This window comes from Ambystoma mexicanum, chromosome 3q, assembly GCF_040938575.1.
Source record: "Ambystoma mexicanum isolate Mex_15411 chromosome 3q, UKY_AmexF1_1, whole genome shotgun sequence".
NCBI classification, from domain to species: domain Eukaryota; kingdom Metazoa; phylum Chordata; class Amphibia; order Caudata; family Ambystomatidae; genus Ambystoma; species Ambystoma mexicanum.
The window spans coordinates 971,511,030-971,525,082 of record NC_090926.1 but is presented as its reverse complement, the minus strand read 5'-3'; positions in this window follow the sequence as shown (position 1 = coordinate 971,525,082).

Here is a 14,053-nt window from a genome sequence, read left to right as displayed (position 1 = left end):
CTCCCTTCATTGATACTCTTTACCAGCTCCTTGGACATAATTGTGGCCTGTGCGCCAGTGTCAATCATAGCAAAGGTGTGGCATTTTTCTTCTACAGTGATGGGTGCATAATATCTGTCCTCAACTTCCTCTAATACACATAAGAAATGTGAATTCTTACTGATTTCAGGGCTCACCTTTCTCAGGTCTTTTTCACTTTTGGCTAAGCACATTGGTAAATGAAAAGACATTTTTCCCTCCTTTTTACCCATTTCTGTGCAAGAGATTTTATTCATTTCTCCATGTTCAGAGGCTTTTTGGAGTGTGGCCACTGTTCGCCCATCCATCTGGGTAACATCAGAGACCACATTACAATCCTCCAACTGAACATGTGTAACAACATCATTCAGCAATTTGTCATTTTTTAATTCTGTGCATTTGTGATCATTTAGTGTGATACCAGCCCTTTCAGCCTCTTCAAAAATATGTGGCTCAAAGAATTCTTCAGGTGATTGACTTGTACCCTCCTTTTGAGTATTTCCTTTTTCTGTCTGTGTTTGGTCATTGTTTTGCTTGCCCAGGGAAGGAGCTATAGCATCCCCACTTACTCCCTGTTCACTGGTATTCCCCATGCATGAATCATTTTTCTTAAATCTGTCCCTTTGTTCTTTTTGAATTCCTAATGTTTCTTTTTCATTTGTGCAAATCTTTACTGTTTTATTTAGCTCTAGGTTAAATCGTACCTCTTTTTAGAAGTATTTGCACTTTCTGTCATAAGTTCATTTACGGGCACTTTCATTTTTAATCCATTAGGCATCTCAGAGTCGTTATGCAAAATTATATCAGAGCAATCTGTCATTTTGGCATTGCAGTTATCATGAGTACTTAGTCACTTTTCGGAAGCCCCCCGGTCATTGCTATGGCCATCAGCCCCCTCTTTGGAAGGTTGTTTTTGCGCTGTATAGAGCTTTCCTATTTGCTCAGCTAACATTTTCACTTGGGCCTCAAGGCACTGGAACCTTTCCATCTCTCTAGGATCCTCTTTCTGTGGCCTAGGTCGATATTGGTTGTTTTCCCCCTGATTGGATCTATTCTGATACCTCTCAGGTGATTGATGTCGGTTGGGATGGTTTCTGAACTCTTGATTCATTTGTGGAGGGGAGCGGGTTGCACCCATCCTTTGATTATAGTCCCCTGGTGGGGAATCATTGTACTGGCGTGGACTGTAGTTCACGTTTTGCCTCATGTCCTGTCTCTCAGATTGTGGGTACTGGCCCCTAGGTTGATTTCCATTATCAGTAAATCGATCCACATATCGGGGCCTATCCTGATTACCATATATCATGGTGCTGGGATCAAATCTGCTCTGTGTCCCCAATGACTGGTAGGGACCAGCATTTCTTTGATCTTGATTTTGTCTCTGGTTATTGTTCATACCTGCCATATCAGGCCGGTATCCTACCCGGGGTCTGTCCCCTAAATACCTAGGGCTGATGTAGCTCTCTCTATTACTAGGATCATGTGGTTGGAACATTGGTACAGGAAATGGCGATCTTTGTTGATTACCCCTTTGATCAGGTGTCACATTATTTTTACCTTGGCTTTGAGCAGACTCAAGGGACATTTTGGCTGACCTGATTTCCATTACTGTGGCTGAGGGTTCTTTAGATTTAGGTCTAGTATCTTTCATTTTATCACTTTCTCTACCCTGACAATAGAGTACCTCATATAGTTTTGTGCTTTGATGTACAATCCATTCAAGGGACTTGTCACGGTCAAATTCACGGACCAATTGGGATATGATGTCTTTCTGTAGCCCATAGAAGTATGCAGTTTTAAACTCATTGGAATTTGAGTCAAAAGATACATCAAAGCGAGAAAATGCTCTTTTTAAGTCTTGTAAAAATTGGCGAGGAGATGTATTAGGTCCAGCAGTAATTGTGTACGCGACTTTCTTTGCCTCCTGCAATGACTGAAAAGGAGAAAAATGACGCCTAATTTCTTTTTCAAACTCCAGCCATGTCATATTCTGCTGTTCATTTAATCCCCTTATGATGCTGGCCGTCGGGGCATCTAAAGTTAAATTAAAATATTGTCTGTACTGTTCCTTAGGTATCTGGAGTGCTTTAAAAATGTCATGCACCACTTCTAAGTGATCCTCAATGCAGCATTCACCTCCCTTTTTAAATGGTATGATCAGGGCTTTAATGGATTTCATTATTTTTATGGGGCTACTTGTTGCAATGCATGGAATTGCACTATTTTGTGATTCAATCCTGTTTTCAGGTGTATGAGATTGGTGGCTGCCCCCAATGGGAGTATCAAATCCCCCAAGGGTGCTGCAACCAAGTTCAGTCACCGGCCCAGTCACTGGAGCACTAGCTCTTTGGGCAGAGCTAGAATTCACCTCCACTCCATTGAATGTGGTACCCTGCCGCCTCTCCTGGGACCTGGGAATGCACATTTGCTGTTCTAAGTCCTTACACTTTTTAAGGAGTCTGTTGGCTTCATCTTGCAAATAGTTGTTTTCACCATTCATCTTATTAATCACCTCCTGCATGTCGCACATTTGCATTTGGCACTCATTGAACTCTTTATTTCTCTTGTCTCTTTCTTGAATCATTTTAATCATTTCTTGTTTTGCACTCTGGAGAGCACCTTCTTTTTCACAATGTTCTTTTTGTAAAATCTGCATCTCTGAAACAACCTCATCTTTATCCCGTCTAATGTGATCCACTAAGGCTTTTAAGTGTGCCAATTCTTACTCACTATCTTCAAATTGTTTCTTGCTTTTGGATAACTGAGTATCAAAGTCTCTGCATTTTAATTGCATGTCTTTTTGGCATACATCCAATTCTGCTCTCAACATTTCCTGATTTTTACTTGCCCCATCTAATTCAGTCTTTAACCAGTTAATTAGCTGAGTGTCATTCTCTTGCATTCGCAGCGACTTGTTTAAAATAAACCATATTTTGCCGCATAGCCGTATTAAACAGTCTTTCTCTGCACTTTTATCGGCTGCATTCAATAATCTTGTAAGGCAGACCTGAATTATGCTGCCTTCTGCAAAAATATTGTCTAGTTTTTCTTTCTGCACCTCACCCTGAATGCGGTTACTCCATTCTAACGTGCTATATGACGACCAATTCCCATGTGCAAACAACTTTGCCTCTAAATATTGCACTAGATCTGAGAATGTGGTTTCCCTTTGTGACATTCTGAAATTCGTTTTTAGTGGCACACTGCTATTATAAAATGGGTTCCCTTTAATGTGCAAATGGCAGTGTGAGACACGCTTGCCACGCCCAGTAGGTACTCTATGATCACTTTCCCGGCCTGCAACGCACCATAAATATGTAGGGTATTTTGTGGAGATTTGGGGCCTGACGGTATTTTATTACCGCTGAAAAATAACTTAGCAATAATCACTCCTTGTATTCAGATTGGGCCATGTGCAACAATAATACAGTGGACATGCATTATTTCAGCACCCAGACATGCATATTTGGTATGCGTGGTTGGTATGCGTGGTTGGTGGTATTTTGGTGAGCATAATTCCCTTGTTTTATTTGTGGCCCCAATGTCCAGAATCCCTTATCTTTGCTTAGATTTTTCGTGTAATCACTAGAGAGAACTCGGACCTACATTTCAGGAATACCACATTTTCAGTGTTAGTGTTAGTGTGCCACCATGGGCGATCTCACTGACTTATTTACGACAGAGAGCTATATGTGGTAATTTTGTGGTAATTTCCACTACCTTATATACGGTAGGGAACTATGCTCAGAGAGTCCCTCTTCCCGTTGGCTCATGTACCTCCAACGAGCTATGCTACAAACAATCACTCTCAACTGTCCATACTGAATATGATCATGCACACATCTGTCTTAAAATGACAATTGCATTGTTTAAAAATCTCCCCTCATCATCAGCACTGTATTGGTAAATATAAAATACACCACCCGTCTGCTTTCAAATATTTTTCTGTATTATAAAAGTTGCATTTAAACACAATCTCACTCTTTACAGAAATAAATAAAATAGCACAGTAACAGCATTGTCTCTGATACACCGAAAAAAAAGAGTGGCGGAGAACAGAACACAATTTGCAACATTAACATGTGATTAAGGCACCGGAATCTCCTTTCCTACTCTGACTGAATATTCTCGTACACACTCAGCTCCCACACTTATGTAATTACCTTATCTGTTAAGCCGAGTTTTCTTCAGCTGTTTTCTTTCTGAATGTGGCTCCCTTGAAGATTAACCCCAGTGAAAAGGAGCGCCTTTCCTTCTCAAACCGGGGTCATTGCCTGGAACTCTCAGCTTTTTCAGCAGAAATGCTCCAACCAGGAAAAAATAGGTCCTTCTCCCAGCTCTCCAAATCTCCACTCCCCTCCTTCCTCCTCAAACTCCCCCCAGCAAAACTCTGATCACTCCCTCTAGCATGATACTTGCTATGACGCTGCTCCAATCAGAATCAATCATGCCATCTCCTCCTTCTCTACACAATGGCTCATTTTTATAGTAATACTTTGTAACCAACTGATTTCCTGTTCTTTCGAGCTCTTTTGCTTCCTGTAGTTATCTGGACAGGGCAGCAGAGAAAACGAAAAAAAAAAAATGGATGTGCGTTTAAAAGTTCACTTTCAGAATAGGCCTATTTCTGCAGTGGAGACACATTTTTATTAGTGGATTATGTTAACTTCAGTTTCATTAGTCAGGTTAGTTATGAGTAATGTTAGTTATTAATTTTCAAATGTATCTCTCGCACCATAGGCATTTCAGGTGAAAAATAGTGTGCATTTTTGAATGTGCACGTGTGCTTTTAACTGTAAAAATAGATTTGCATTTTATATGTTAAAATTGTTTTTGACTGAATAGCCTGTCTTTCCTTGTTAATCTGGTAACACATATAGCAATGCACCACACCCTTGTGGTGGTGCTGCATAAAAAAAATTGCTACCTGTGCAGTAGTGCTGTACTCTGTGCTGTAACACGCCAAATATCCTTACAACCCACCCAGACATTTGCCACAAATTACCAAATTATAGACACTCTGCAAGCTCTCTACAACACCCAATACTACATAAAAACACCTGCAAACTACCACCCACAAAACATCACACATATGCTGATCAACTAAGATTATACCAGCACACAGTGATTGTTTTTTCAAACTGAAGCTACCAACAACACATCAAAGTTCTCCTGCGCTTTTCTCCCCCAACCCTATGAACTAAATATCCACTCCAACTCCCTTCCTTTTCAGATCTGCCTTTGCACCTGGAGACCATGAAAAATGGCCGCGGTGTGCGGTACAAATGTCAATAACCTAACATAATATTAGATAACTAACTCAAGGCTGGACATCTGCAATTCCCATTATATGTGCATAACTGGGTTTTGTTGCTGGACTTCACAGTACCCAAAATGTGTCAGTAAGGACGGTGAGTGGTTTGCTCAAAAGATAATTTGCATCTGCTCTTAGACTATCCAGCCACTGTTCTCCTGTTAGGGCTACGCTGGAATTCAAACATGGCTGCTTGGTTAAAAAGCAGCTTCATGGAAATGCTGCTAAATCTGAGTTTTAAACCCATACTTTATGACCACACTTGCTCAGATTCCATGGACAAAGTTTATTTAATTTATTTATTTGCATTTTTAAAGCGCTCACACAGCAGAGGCACTGTTACAGAATGTATTGTTTTGTTGTTGTCTTAGTTGCATATTTATAACATGCTTAAATACCCAGAGGTTTCTAAGCGCGGACATGGGGATCAAACCTGTCTTGCTTCGTGTTGTCTTACTTCCAAGGCGAGCATGTTACCACTGAGCTATCCTCCCTAAGCCCAGTACAAGGCGAATCCTCCTCACCAATATCTTTACTCTCAGTTGTTCCTCACTGTTGCAAAGGCAGACCAGGAGATAGGTGTTCAGGCGACAGGAGAATTATCACTAAGCTGGCCTTGTTAATGAAAATACTTAAGGAACACCATTTCTTTACCCGATGGCTGGCTGTTGGGGCTCTTGATTTATCAGTGGTCAATTCAGATAAAAAGCACTGTGAGAAAGCACTGTGAGACAGTTTGGGCTGTGTGAGTTGCACCATATACACTTTTTTCACTCACTGATTGCTTACTTGCACCATGCACTAGATAAAAGGTGTATGTTTATAATACTTCTTAGAGAACATTGCTTCATTCATCTGATATTGAGTTACATTTTATTCCCGTCTATTCTGCTCCATTCCTGAGATCATAACTGCTTGGCCACAGTGGCCAATGGGTGAGGCAAAGAAAGCTTAAAGGCATCCTATTTGCCTGAGTTTAGGAAGGTGACTCTCTTCCCTAAACCCAGGACCAGGAGAATCCTTCTCACCAATATCTTACTTATAGGGAAGTGTGATGAATCCTGTGGAGTCCTCACAGATTGCGGCCAAGTATCTCCTCCCACATGGCCAGAGGATGGCAGCCGCTATTTAATCCTGACCCTTGGGGTGGTACCATGAGGGAGGATCACATGGGAAGAGATGGCTGTCTGGGATAGGTGGTGGCCCATTCAGCAGAGACGCAGTATTCTCCCCTTTCTGGGGATGAAGACCTCATAATCTATTCCTGCAAAGAAATCCATTCATACTTCCTACACAAATAACACACCTAACATCCCCTATCTCTAATGTTTTCCTAAATAAAAACCCTAAACAGTATTACTTTGGGCATCCTAGAAATTCTATGGTCTCCAATTCCCATGAATCCTCAAGTACTGAAATGAGGAGGAGGAAGAAGGAGTTCATGAAGAATGAAAGAACAAGTTAAATGTGTGGACTAGTGGTTTTGATGCAACACGAGTACGCGGGACATTTAAAATGAGTGTCCGCACTCAAGAAGAGAGGAGAGCTGGAGAGGAAGGCAGAACCGGAGAAGAAAGAAGTACGAGAAAGGAAATGACCGTACTGGAGAAGGAAGCCATTTCCAGGCAGCCGCTCACAACTACATGCCAGTGTGGCACAAGGCCAGGAGAGACACAGCAGGCACCACAGAAGGACTGTTGGAGTACTGGTAGCAGCAGCAGAGCAGCAGAACTACCCGAGCCACAGTCATGCTGAGAAGCAGCAGTCTTGCTGGCAGTTGAGTGCTTAGCTGGCCAGGAGCCCTAGAGGAAGAACTGCAGTGAAGGGTAGGCTGTCGCAGAGAGGAGGCTTCATCGCAGCAGTGTGTCATGGGTCGGGAATGCTGCAGAACTCTGGCCAGTCTACCCAGAGCCATTGGGGACTGTGGGGCATATTAACAGGCATGCAAGCAAATAAGAATATTTGAATAACAAACAAGTAATGTACACAGTCAGAACTTGAACACACCTGCATGTATGGGATGCCAATGTAAAAAAAGTTGGAGCAACTGTTATCACTAGCAAATAAATACTAATGAACATTTTAAAAGGCAGAACTTGAACAAGTATCCATGTCTGAGATGTTAATTTTGGGAAACCTGGAACATGTAGTACCTCAAGCCAAGCAAATGAAGAAGAATCACAGTGAAGTTATAAAACTGTGCTATATTGAAGGGCAGTGTAACTGAGAATAAGTGTTGAAAGGAGCACATCAGGCAGTGAGCATTTCGGAAGAGATACCTGGCAGAGAAGTATACCAGAGGATCTGCAAGACCTCAGAAAGGGATTCCTTTCAGGGGAGTATAACAGACAATCCATTCAAAGTATATAGAAGTAGAAGACATTGAGCCTCATTACAAGGTTGCCGGTCCGGTAACAACGGACTGTGGGTTGCCATCCAGGCTTGGATTGTGGCGTAGGTAGTACTAAGGGCGGAGGAATCTGTGTGGTATGAGCCTGTGAGTGGGAGGAGAATGAGTGTGTCATCAGCATAGTTAGTGTAAACTATGCCGAGTGAGTCTAGGAGGTCAAATAGGGGCTTTGTGAGTATGCTCTAAAGTGTGGGTGCGACACAATATTCCTGTAGGACTCTGCAACTGATGGTGGATGGAGTGGCACAGAAGTTGTCAGAGAAGACCTTCATCACTCTTCCTTCGAGGAAGGAGGAGTTCATGGTGGCAGCTTCATGGGAGAAGGCGGCCGATGAGGTTAGGTGGCGGCATGGAATGTTGTGGTCGACTAGATCAAAAGCTGCAGACAGGAGGAGGAGATGCAAGGCCAGTTTACCATTATCTGTGTGGGTGTCAAGTTGAATCTTCAAATCCAGGAGGGCAGACTTGATACTCCTGTTGAAGTGGAAAACGGGTGCATCAGGCATATGGGCTGTTGTCGAATGTGTGGGTGAGGATTGTTGATTAATTATTGCATGTCTAGCCTGTATGTTTTATTTTAAAATGTCAATTTTGGTTTGTAGAACATTCTGCATGGAGTTGCACCAGTCAGAGATTTTGTTGATCACGGAAATTTGGGGGATCAGTGTTTCCAGTTCTTTGTGTATGGTGAACAGTTCCTTGGAGTCAGAGCTGGTGTTAGCGATCCTAGTTTTGAGGGAGGAGGCCTTAGTCAGCATGATAGCTTTTTTGTATTGGTTTGCGAGACTAGAGAAGGACTGTTTGGTTGACTGAGATGGGGAGTTTTTCCAGTTCAATTCGGCAAGACTTCAGTTCTACGAATGGAGAGCTATTGGGTGTACCAGGTGTTGATGAGTACAGCAGGATTTGCTTTTTTAGTGGTTAGGGGAGCAATAGAGTTGATGACATTAGTAAGAGAGGGCATGCAGTGTTGCGCTAAGAACACTCGGCCTATGGTTTCTAGTTTGTCCAAGTTGAGGACATTGAGGAAGGGGGGGGTTTCCTTTGTGAGTTTTCGTGCCCTGTGGGCCAAAGTAGATGGTGGAGGGTTGATGAGGGTTTTCTGCCTTGGTCCAGCTGGGATAGTGAATGTAATGATGTGGTGGTCGGACCACGGGTAGGGTGAGTTGGTTTAAACAGTAATATGGCAGTTCAAGTCTACTAACAAGTCCAGGGTTTGCCCCTTGTTGTGGGTGGGATGGTTGATAAATTAGTGGAACCCATGGGAGATGAGAATTGTAGCCAACCATGTGGCTGGTAGATCCTGGAGGTCATTGAAACCTAGGTTTAAGTCACCTAGAAGGATCATCTGGGAGGTGGGCTTGAGGTGGCCACTTAGGAGGAAGAGTAAATCTTCTTTGAAGGATAGTACGGGCCTGGTGGGCGCCACATTAAGAGTATCAAAATAGTGTTGGTGGGAGAGGAGGTCCATTTAATGGACAGAGTGTTGCAGTTACTTATAGGTGCGGCTGGTTAAAGTCTAATGGTGTGATGGTCCTTTGCAATAAGAGCTACACCGCCTCCTCTAGAGCTGGCTCTATCACTCCGGTATATAGTGTAGCTGATGGGGAGATTGAGCGCTAACGTAGGGCCTGAGACTGTGTTTAGCCAAGTTTCAGTGATGGCCAGGGTCTCTAAATTGTTTTTGGTGATGAGGTTGTGGTTGTCTAATGCATGTGCAGGCAAGGAGCGGGTGCTGATGAGGGCTAGATTGAGGTCGTTGGCCGTAGAGATGGGTCAGTGGAGTCCGGTTGGTGGATATCCACAATAACAGTGTGGATAGGGTGGTGTGTTTCAAGTTGTAGAGAGTTACTGTTAATGATTGTGGTTATGGCGGTGGTGTGCACAGGATAAGGGGCAGAGCCATCAGTGCACACAAGGGAATGCTTGCCGACCGGCGTAGTAGAAGTGGTGTTAGGAGCTGGGGTCAGAGCAGGGCCTTTCAGTAAGTATGGTGTCAGAACAGTTGTGCATAGTAATTGTAGAGGTGTTTGCACTAGAAGTTGGGGCAGAGGTCATATTAGGTGCTAGGGTGTGTGTGGTAGGGTTAACTGAGTTCCTAGATGAGGCAACGTGGAAATCACTAGATAGCGCATAGGCAGTTGGCGAAACAACATGACAATCACTAGGTAGTATGTGAGCAATAGAATTAGTTGAGGTGATATTAGGTGCTGGGGCGTGTGTGGTAGGGTTAAATGAGTTCCAAGGTGATGCAACGTGGCAATCACTCGATGGTGCATAGGCAGTTGACAAAACAACATGGCAATCACTAGGCAGAGCATGAGCAATAGGATTAGTTGACTTGACAAGCGGTACAACATGGCAATTATTGTATAGTGAGTGAGCAGTGGATGAAACAGCATAGCAATCATTAGGTAGTATGTGAGCAATAGGATTAGTTGGGTTGACAAGCAGTACAACATGGCAATTATAAGATAGTGAGTGAGCAATACGATTAGCTGAATTGAAAGGTGATACAACATGGCAATCATTAGTGCGTGAACAGTAAGGTTACCCGAGTTATTAGGTGAGACAACATAGCAACACAGGAAGTGATTTGGAAGAGGCAGTTGGGTTAGACTTGTGCCCAGAGGCAGTAGTCGGCTCAAGGAAAGGAGCAGTATAAGCGTTTGGTGCATGTAGGTGGCTTTGTGTGGGTGCAAGGGCATCATTCATGTTTTGTGTTCCCAAACACGAAAGGGAACACAGGTGGCGAAGGGTGAATAGACATGCCTAGGTGGATTAGATTGCTTAGGTCACTTTGTGGATGTGGACATTGGAATACTCCCAAAAGTTGTTGAGAGGCAGTGGGGGGAGGAGAGAGAGGTGGTGTGGCTCGTGGGTTAGAGTGCAATGCAGGCCGATATCAAGCAGAGCAATTGGGTATGGATCACTTACCTTTAGAGTAAGTCCTGCAGCTGATCCAGGCGTTGCGGTCTGAAGTTGCAGGCGGTATGTCACAGAGAGCTGGTGGGTGTGTGGATGAGGCGACGTGCGAGCTGAGTGTTGAGGGTTAGCAGTGGACGCCTTTCCTCGCCAGCAGCCGGAGAGTGCTTGTGTCTGACTAGTGTGGGTTCCAGGCATGTTGGTAGGGCGTTTTGGAGAAAGATGAGGGGAGGGATAGTATGATGGGGGGCTGAGGTAAAGGAACGAGGAGTCGAAACAGAAATTTGTACACATTGGAAGTTCTTGTTTTTAGTATGGCGGGCCGTATGTGGCCAGGATCCAGACAGGGCCAGACAGAAAGTTTCCCAGGCCTTACATGTGGGCCTTTGATGGGGGCCGACGAAGCCTGCCGGCCTCCTTTACTTCCTGTAGTAGAGCGGAACAGTGGCCAATCAAGGTCGGGAAGATGCGGGTTGAATACCGAGCCTGGGGCTCTGTGGATTGTAGAATCCATGGCGCAGCCATCTTAGCGAAGGAGTGTAATTCCTTCTTATGGACCCAAGCAAGGCTTCCAAGCATGGTGCAGCCTTATAGCTGGGGCAGCCGGAGATGGAGCGAAGTGCACTCCTGTGCATCTGTCGCATTACAGGGCCAGACAGGGAGTTTCCTGGGCCTTACATGTGGGCCTTTGATGGGGACCGGCCAAGCATGACAGCCTCCTTTCCTTCCTGTAATATAGCGGTAAATGGTATGAGACATATTGTTTGCAGAGGAACCTGCTGAGCCTAGTATTGAAAGAGACACTTTTGTCATCCTTAAGAAACAGTTTGCCATCTTTGAGAGATTGCTGCTTGGAGGAGATACTTTATTTTACATCCTACATGAAATATCCAGGGGAAGGGAACTACCCTCTGGATCCAAGACTTCCACCTTAGAGAAGACTGTTGAACCTCCTTGTACACATAGTTGTTAATTTATAGTGAGAGGGCCAGATTAGTATGTTTTGGACACAAGGAAAGTTTAAATAATTTTGATGACTTGACACAGACTGTCTTTAGTTTTAGTTTCCTAGGCAGGGAAAATATCTTTAGGATAGGGACAGAGAGGCCTTTATCCAAACCTATTATTTTAATAAAGATGTCTGATAATGAAAACATTATAATGTCGAGTCTGCCTCTCATTTCTGACCCCTCAATGAAGTCTGCAATGTGTGTGTTTTTGGAGCTGTAATCTGGTATAGGAGGCATAATCTGATCTGCTGCCGGCTTCAGATATTACAAGTTCCCCTAGCGCCTTCCTCAGAGGGCTCTGTCTGCATCGATATGGTGGAATCGGGATCCCTATTCATATTGAATGACTTGTATTTCTTAACCTGCGTTTAAGTGGATTTATTGTTGGCAAATTATCAAGCAAGAACTCCACTGCAAGGATTCGTGCTTGGAACTGTTCAAATGAGAAAGTTCTAAAGTCTTGCCTTAAATAACACAAACACACAAATGGCAGGTGGAGATGATATGTGCTTTAGAAATTGATTTTTTATTGATAAAGGAGAAAGACATAGTAGGGAAAATCGTCTGTTCGATTATCGATATCATTCTTTTCTTTATAGGTGTGAAGGAGGTGTAACGCATTGGCATCTCTTCTTGGTGCAGCTGATTCAGTCAAATGTCTGAGGAGTTTCTGGAGTGAGAGCTTACAGACTGTCTCTGCTCGCCCCACTCCCATGGTCCAGTGAGACATGCCATGTCATTGCTCTACAGCAGCCGGGAAGACTCCAGTTAGTGGCTTCGGTGATCAACCTGATGCCCTACTCTATCTACTTGTGATAAAACAATACATACTGCACGAGCCAAACTGGATCGACTCAGAGTCTTCATACAGGGAATTCAAAGATGGCACAAACAGACTAAGATGACCAGCACAATATCTATGATTACTTCCATAATCTTAAATCATCACTGGAAAATGATGCATGGAAATCAGCCCACTGCCTTTTTCCGCCCACAATGTGGGCGGATATGCTGTCAAATCGCTCCTCTGCTGAGAGACATTGGAGGTGGGTTTGGAGTGGAAGGGAGATGTACAAAAAATATAAAGGATTTCCATGGAGGCATAATGTGAAGACATAGACAGGGGCTGGCTAAAGCTAGGTCTCATCAGAATAGGTGTTGAGAGAGGAAAGACTGACACTAGCAGCTGCGTAGGGAAGCTGTGTTTCTATGAATAACTGACTCTCTGTGTGGCCCTTGCAGGACACCTCCATTTCCCTAAACTTTTGCTGCTTTTCTTTGTCTGTGAATCAATAACGCCATAGGGATAAGCTCAACCTCCTCGAAGTGCGTCCTAATAGACCACTGAGCTGAGCAGTAGATCAGCCTTTCCGACCATTCTCATGTCATGGATGAAGCAGTGGACACTTCACCAGTAGGAGGGGGGGAAATTGATTTCATTGTTTTGAATGTATTCGAAGATGCATCAGACCTTATGGGGCAAAAACGAATTTGTTGTATGTATTTGGAATTTCAAAGCACTTTTGCCAAAGTGCTGTACAATTGATTTCAATATGTGGTAACAAAATCATGAGAAAAATAGGACAACCAATAGGAATACACGGCACACCATAAACCCATTTGGGACTTGGTGGAACACATCCCTATATACATTTCAGTAGATCGCGGACATACTGAAGAGTAATAGCAACACCTTTGTTTAAGGATGCAGTCTAGAAACACTTGCATACAGGCGCATCATAAATGCCATATCATATCACACCACACTCTTCTCAAGTAATAGGAATTTCAAGTCATCCTAGATATCTGACCAGAACTAATCTTTAAAGGAAGTCGTATTTATTAGCATTTTCAAGATATGACTGGTTCATCTTTAATGTACTAGTCACATTGTAGTAAGATACGCTCTTTGACCATGGAAAGGACCCTTGGGAGTCGGATCATGTGTTGGCTGTTTTTGTCGATACACCAGACATAATAAATACGGATGTACCTTAAAAGAACGAATCCGAAAAGCTCGAGTTGCAACATTGCAAATCCTACTTGATGGCATTTTGCAACTCGAGCTCTTCTGGTTTTGTTGTTTTGCCACCCCCTGAAGCCTTTTAATGTATGTGGGGGACAACCCCACAACCATCGAATCTGAAATTATCAAACTAGATGTGCGGAGGGCAAACCTGCAGCCCGCACTCACCTAGTGCAGTATTTTCGGATTCCGCATTTTATATAATGCCACCTGCGGTAAAAGCACATTCAGCATTGTATATACGATATTTTGGGGGCATTTCCAATACATGCCCACTGCACTATACACAAATGTGAGGATTTTAATTATACAACAATTCCTGTATTTGTCTCAAACCAAACTCGATGGAA